The following is an 8,150-nucleotide window of genomic DNA, read 5'->3' as shown; positions in this document are numbered from 1 at the left end:
TGGGTAAAACAATTAGCTTTGTTCTAGAAAGTTGTGCGTAATTGACTAAAACTCATTGTAGAAAACAAAGAAAAAAAATAAAAAATGTTTAGATTACGCTACACACATTTTTCTAAAAAGTGCTGCAAAAAACTTCCAATAGATCTTTTTTCTTTGTTTTGATAAGTATAGAAAACACTCAAAAATTATTCAAAAAAAAATGTTTTATACCTGAATTGTTTGATAAACATATCAACTCCAAAACCCTTAGGCATTTGACGTTAAATTTATCGTCATACTATTTTTACAATCAATTGTTTAAAAAAGTGCGTTCAGGGAGACTTGATCCCTGCATTTTTACAGTCACTGGAATCAGCCTCAAGATTAAATAATTTGGCTGGGTTTTCGTACATAGTTTCCTTCAGTATAGTTGTACATAACTAACTGCAGTTTGAACCATTTTTCAAAAGTTTTGTAAACAAAAATTACCAGCTTTTGTAAACATGCCCAATTTTGGTCTAAAAAAAAAAAATTAAGTTTTTAAATATTTTACATGCTAAACTTGTTATATTTTGAACACAAACGTACAGGTTTAATGTGAAATTGCTGTATCTTATAGAAAATTAAAAGTTTGGATTAATAAGAAACATTTTGCTTAAGATTTCTTCAAAATGTTGAAAGGGGGATCAAATTACCCCCAACATTTTGAAATGCCGGTTTAAAATATTTTTTTAAAGCGCTTGGCATTATTCTAAGAGTTTATCTGATGAAATACCCTTATCAGCCAAACATAGTTGAATGTTTAAGCTTTCAATTCATGCAAAAAGATCATAGTTTTGTGAGAAATTGACAGAGTTATGTGCGATACAAAAAAAGGGGATCAAGTCTCCCCACTCTCCCCTAATGTCTAGAGTTTTTTTTCCAAACAGTTTTTGATTTTCAACACAATCAAAGAGAACACCGAAGCGAAATACTTCAACTGCGGTGGCAACCACTCGACGAAGAATCGGAGCTGCCCGAAACGAGCTGAGTTAGTGAAAGTTCAACAGCAAGTGACGACGAGGCACCAACCAAATCGTTGCAAAACACGTCACGAACGTGGATTTTCCACGCTTTGGCGTTGCTGTTGAATCAGCGGTAAACAGTTGCAGAGAAAAGTCAACTCCCGTTCTCATAGCAGGAACTTCTAACTTCTCATTGTGACGACAACTAATCTGCGTGGATGCAAAACTCAAGAAGTCATGGCGTTCTAGCAGAATTCTAGCGGAGTTCTAGCAGACGTTGATATTCCAACAGAAATATTCCATAATTCGAGCAGGATTCTTGTAGAACCAGCTTTGCTAGAATATTTCGTGTCTGGGTAAGAGCTCTCCAAATACAGTTCTAAGGTTACTCGTTCGTTCTATTGATGTTGAATATTTTAGATCAGTGGTTTTCAACCTTCTCGTTCCATTCCCCCTGCCTAAATTGAAAAACTTCATTCTCCCCTCCCCATTTTGAACTTATTTGTATCTATGCACATTCTGAAATATTACAATAAGATAAAATAGCAAACCTTCACAAAATATCTACAAAATTAAAAAAAAACGTTACTTAATCAACCCTTAGGTGGTTGGTGCCTTCCTCTCATTTAAAGGGTAATGCTAGTCAAACACGCTCGTGGAAAGGTCTTTTAATTACCTATCCAAAAATATTTGATATATGATCATGATATATTTGGACATCGTTTTCATCAAAATATCTGAGATCTGGCCTCCAAAAAGTGTATAAATAACACTTAGGCGCATATAACTTTTGATAGGGTTGTCAGATCTTCAATATTTTGGACGCGTTGGAAAGGTCTTTTGATTAACACTGGAACGCCCAACGCATGTCCAACTTACACGGACGCCCAAGCCTCCCAAAAAAGTTGGAACGGTAACTTCAACTCGCTGGTTCTCGGGCATAACTCACCCAATCAAGACGATTCTTTTTTCCAGTGATTTGTTAGGATGTCTAGATGATCCTAGTACTTTGCAGAACTCAATTTGATCAAATCTGTAATTTTTGCGATCAAAAACATCGTTCCAACTTTTTCAAAAAGACTGCCTCCGCGGAATTTTTGGCGAATTTTTTTTTACACGCGAAAAAAAAAGTTGGAACGATGTTTTTGATCGCAAAAATTACAGATTTGATCAAATTGAGTTCTGCAAAGTTCTAGGATCATCTAGACATCCTAACAAATCACTGGAAAAAAGAATCGTCTTGATTGGGTGAGTTATGCCCGAGAACCAGCGAGTTGAAGTTACCGTTCCAACTTTTTCGGAGCCTTGGGCGTTGGAATGTTAACTGTTCAACGACGGGTTGCATGATAGATCCGGACAACGTTTTCATCATGATATCTGAGATCCGGCTTCCAAAAAAAGCATAAATAACACTTAAGTGCTAATAACTTTTGATAGGGTTGTCAGATCTTCAATGCATTGGCCGCGTTGGAAAGGTCTTTAAAATACCTTTCTAAAAATGTATAACATGCCGGGTTTTCTTACAAAAACCACCCTTTTTACAATCTTCCGGACTTTTGTTAAAATCGTTTTTTTTAGCATAACTTTTGAAGTACTTAACTAAACTGCATAATTTATATTAGCGACTTATGGGATCCCAAAATCGATCGAATGACGCCAAAACGGACAAAATCGGTTCACCCAATGTCGAGATAATCGAGTGACAATTTTTTGATCAACATCCCACCACACACACAGACATTTGCTCAGAATTCGATTCTGAGTCGATAGGTATACATGAAGGTGGGTCTAGGAGGTCTAATTAAGAAGTTCAGTTTTCGAGTGATTTTATAGCCTTTCCTCAGTAAGGTGAGGAAGGCAAAAACATTTTCTTTCGAAAACTGCTCAGGTTTGAACGAATATAGAAACACAGGACTCAAAGAAGAAAAGTTGTTGAAAAAAATGAAGGTTCGAGTAAATTACATTTTTTTGTTTCTAAATTTTCAGAAGTGTAAAAATGTTTTCTTGAAACATTTAGTTTTTCTAATTAAAATGACGAATTTAAAATTAAAATAAATTATTTGAAAAACTCACAAAAAAATGAACAAATCCAAAGTAATTTTAAAATGAAAACTGTTCATGCAAAAAATGAAAAAAGATGATGATTATTTCTTTTTACCCAAATGTGTTTCCAATGCAAAAATTTCAAATGATTTGAAATGAATAACAATATTTCAACAGTGAATAATAACACTAAAAGCAAAACAGTGTTTCTACAACGATCGCAATTTATCAATGGTAAAAAATAAGTATTATTTAAATATTGAATTTAAATTTAAAAAAATTCAATTAATTAAATTAATTAAAAGTTAATTTTTTTTAAATATCAAAATTGAAAAATAATTGAAAATTAAAAAAATCTAGATTTTAAAATTTTTAGATAATCTTGAATTATCAAAATTTCAAAAAAATTAAAAATTTGAAGAATTTTAAATATTTCAAAACTTTTAAAAATTTTAAAGAGTTTCAAAACCTTAAGTTTTTTTTAAAAAATTTTGGAGGTTTTCAAATTTAAAAAAAAATCAAGAATTTTAAAAAGTTTAAGAATCATTATTTCAGAGATTTTAGAAATTTCAAAAATGTCAAATAAATCAAAATTAAAAACAAATGTGTTTTCGTTTTTTTTTTAAATTTCAACAATTTAAAAAAATTCAAGATGTTAAAAATTTCAAGAATGTCAAACATAAAAAAAATCAACTTTCAATGTTGGATGTTTAGTTTTGTCTTATTTTTTTAAATTATTTTTTTTTATTTACCGAAATTCAAAAAGAAATATTTTATTTTAAAATTTTTTAGTATGTTTGTTTTTTTTAATTTGTCTGATTTATTTTTTATTTTTGAAAGAAATATTTTTGTGAAATTCCCTGGGCTTTGTCATAATGAGTGTCATAGGTTTGATGCTTGTTTGGCAAAGAGTATGATTTGATTCGATGTGGAATAAAAATCGAAGTGATCAGTATATTGCTGAAGCTTCCATTTTTACACATGCGAGAACCCACTTTGGCGCAGTCTCAGGGCTTAATCGATGGCCGGTGAGCTGTCATCGAGACAAGGAATAGTGGAAATATCACATTTGTACAATGAACTGCTACATATGTGATTTTTCCCTAGTGAATTTAGTAATTCTATCAGAATCGGTGATTTTCATTCAAGTAGCATAAAACCCATTCTGATTTGTCAATTCGTTGATATGTTGAACTAACGGTTGTCGGATTATGATTGTATTGACCATTGTTGCGAATCGAGGATCTACTGGAATTCTGACGATCAAATGGTCGTCTCTATTTCAATTCACGACTTGTAAAATATGAACTGTTATTCATTTTTTTTTTAAAGGAGCCAGACAGGTTTTAAAAGAAACGTTTTTTTTGGCTATTAATTAAAATGTCGGGGATTTGAGATAAGAGTAGCTTTCAGATAGGTTACTTTATATCTTGTATTCAATTCAAGTTAGGTAGTTATCCGCAAGTGAATATTTGGACTTAAATGAATAATTGAACATTTTGGACTTATGAATAACACACAACTGTGCATTTATTCTAGAGTCAGATCCATACAGCGTCAGTGTTTATTTGGTCAATGTGTACTAATTCATTGGCAGATCTGATTCTAGTTGTAATGTACGACAAGACTACTGACGGACGTGACAGGACGAGGGCCCAGTTTAGAGGTTTCGACATCAACGATGTGCGGCTGGAACACCATCCAAAAAAAAAAAAAAAAAAAATATATATATACAGCAATTCCCCACGAAAACAGCATGGAAAAAAACAAAAGTGCTCGGATCGGGCTCAAAATTTTTCTGGGGGTTCCCTGGCCGAAATAATTAGACCCGTATTTTTTTGTTTGGCCATTAGGGTGACCTACGCCGTGTTAGGGTAGTCTGAAAAATGGCCATTTTCGTCAATTTTCGCAAAAACCACTTTTTTCGAAAAATCATAACTCCTCGCCATTTTAACCGATTTCAATTGTCTTATACGCAAATGAAAGGCGATAAGTTGGCCTTTCAAAGAAAAATAATAAGAAGTTTCAAAAATCTAGCCTAACATATGAAAAGGGCGTATGAAACTTTAAAATGCCGTTTTGACGGTGTCTGGACCAAAGAGCCTATGTCTGGAAATATTTTTATCGGATTCCCCGGACATTTTTATGTAACATACTAAAAAATGGGAGGAGTTCATTAACAGGATTCCGAGATATGATTTTTTGAAAATAAAATCCGTGTTTTTTCACGCGCCGCGCGCAAAAACCGGAGAATGACGAATTTGGCAAAAAATCAACTTTTTTCACTAAAACTGCGATAATTTCAAAATTTCAGCGATGACCTATAGATGTTTGGGTACTAAAATTTTTGTAATTAAAAGACGCAACTTTTGGTACCCAGACATGTATAGGTCATCGCTGAAATTTTAAAGTTATCGCAGTTTTAGTGAAAAAAGTTGATTTTTTGCCAATTTTATCTTTCTCCGGTTTTTGCGCGCGGCGCGTCGAAAAACACGGATTTTATTTTCAAAAAATCATATCTCGGAATCCTGTTAATGAACTCCTCCCATTTTTTAGTATGTCATGTAAAAATGTCCGGGGATTCCGATAAAAATATTTCCATACATAGGCTCTTTGGTCCAGACACCGTCAAAACGGCATTTTAAAGTTTCATACGTCCTTTTCATATGTTAGGCTAGATTTTTGAAACTTCTTATTATTTTTCTTTGAAAGGCCAACTTATCACCTTTCATTTGCGTATAAGACAATTGAAATCGGTTCAAATGGCGAGGAGTTATGATTTTTCGAAAAAAGTGGTTTTTGCGAAAATCGACGAAAATGGCCATTTTTTAGACCACCCTAACACGGCGTAGGTCACCCTAATGGCCAAACAAAAAAATACGGGTCTAATTATTTCGGCCAGGGAACCCCCAGAAAAATTTTGAGCCCGATCCGAGCACTTTTGTTTTTTTCCATGCTGTTTTCGTGGGGAATTGCTGTATATATATATATATATATATATATATATATATATATATATATATATATATATATATATATATATATATATATATATATATATATATATATATATATATATATTTTTTTTTTGTGAAATTCTTAGTGCATCTCCAGCGCGGGTAGCAAACATCGAAGCAAATCAAATTTGCACCCGACGTCAACCCCACCGCGGTACCTGTCGCGGTGGCAAATTTGCTCTCAGTTCTTCGGGATTTCACTTTGCTACCCGCTATTCTGCGGGTTTGCTCCCGTGGCCAATGGAAAGATGCACGGCAAATTGAATCATGCACGGAAAAAAACATTTTTAAATTTTTTATGTAAAAAAATAAAAAAAATGAAAAAAATAGAAAGTTTAAAAAAAAATGAAAAAAATAAAAAAAAAGATTTTTTCTTAAAAAATAAAAAAAATTAAAAAAAATTAAAAACATTTTGAATAATTTAAATTAATTAAAAAAAATGAAAGACATTAAAAATTAAAAAAAAATGTTAAAAAAATATAAAAAAAATTAATAAAATAAAAAAATATTTTTTTTAATGTATTGAATTGATTTTTTGAATTTTAAAATTTTAGAACTTTTGATTTTTTTGAACTTTTGAATTTTTTAAATTTCTGATTGTTTAAATTTTTTGAATTTTTAAATTTTTTGAAATTCCGGAATTTCTGAATTTTGAAATTTTGGAATTTTTTGAATTTTTGAATCATACACAAGAGCAGACATAAATCTCCGAAACATGCATTCAAAACTTTACCCTCGGCTTGCCGGTACTTGTCGGGTATCAGAAAATGAGTACCCGACAGGTACCGACACATATTTTTCTTCTACAGATGAACTTGAGATCAAATTTGATACCTGCTTTGCTACACGCGGTGGGAGACTCGGGGGCAAACTCGAGAGCAAAATAGGTGGGAATCAAATCGGGTAGCAAATTGTTTAACTTTCGACATTTTCGGAAAATTAAATTCTTTGAAATTTTCAACAGGATTTAAAATTTTAATAAACTTTTAGCATTTCTAGGCATGAATCAACACTAAATTTTGATTTTAAATGTAAACGAGAGCAAACAATGATAAAAACCCATATTTGCCGCCGCGGTTTGATTCGGTGGCAAATATGCTACCCTAGCAATGGGGATGACGGAGTTTTTTCAAGGTGGCAAATTTGATCTCGGTATTCATAAGCCGGGTGCAAATTTGATTTGCACTCCAGCGCTGGAGATGCCCTTAGAAAGTGTTGTTTTTTTTATTTTAAGTTGGTTCGATTTTCTTACTTTTTTCAATTAAATTGATTTTTTTATCGATATTTTCTTAGTTCTCAGATCTCAAAATCAGGCCAACTTTTCTGAAGATATCAAGTCGATCAGAACATCACTTTTCAAGACACATAATTGCATGGGGGCTTGTATGATAAAAATAATATTAAAAATGGCGGCTTTCGGCATGGGGAGTTTGGACGAGGTTTTATCCAAATAAAACATTTCAGAAAAGTCGATTTTTGAAGACGCAGTATCATTAATTCAAAAGCGATGACAATACATCTGGAGCAACATTTGAAATGGGCGGTACGACATTGCTCTTACGGCCTTTGATTACACGCGTTTAAATGGGACGAAAGGCCGTAAGAGCAATGTCGTACCGCCCATTTCAAATGTTGCTCCAGACATATGAGACATTTCGTGCTTTCCATTTCATTAGGGCACAAAACTTTTGTAAACAAGAGTGTATCCCTCTCACACCTTATGCAAACTGTCATTTGAGTGAAAAGGATACATTATTGTTTACAAAAGTTTTATGCCCTTTTGAAATGTTAGGCTCCATTTATGCGAACAGGAGAAGGGGCATAATCACCGTTAGGTAAAATTTCTCAACATATTAAAACGACCTTGTTTTTTTTTATCATTTTGCTTCAAATTTATTGCTAGGAAGAGAAAATAAAATTAAATAATAACTCGGGTTCGATAATCATAAATACACGTTGTTGTTGTTGTTGCTGAAAGAAGATAAATCATGCTTCCATGCTACAATTGCAGTTTCTTTTCCGGAACCTTTCCGTAGTCCACCGCAACTGCAGCGCTGTTCCTGTGCCCTAAATATCGGAGATTTTATTCATTTCTTTATTACGATCG

The sequence above is a fragment of the Culex pipiens genome, chromosome 2 (assembly GCF_016801865.2).
Source record: "Culex pipiens pallens isolate TS chromosome 2, TS_CPP_V2, whole genome shotgun sequence".
NCBI classification, from domain to species: Eukaryota; Metazoa; Arthropoda; class Insecta; order Diptera; family Culicidae; genus Culex; species Culex pipiens.
This window is presented reverse-complemented; position numbering follows the sequence as displayed.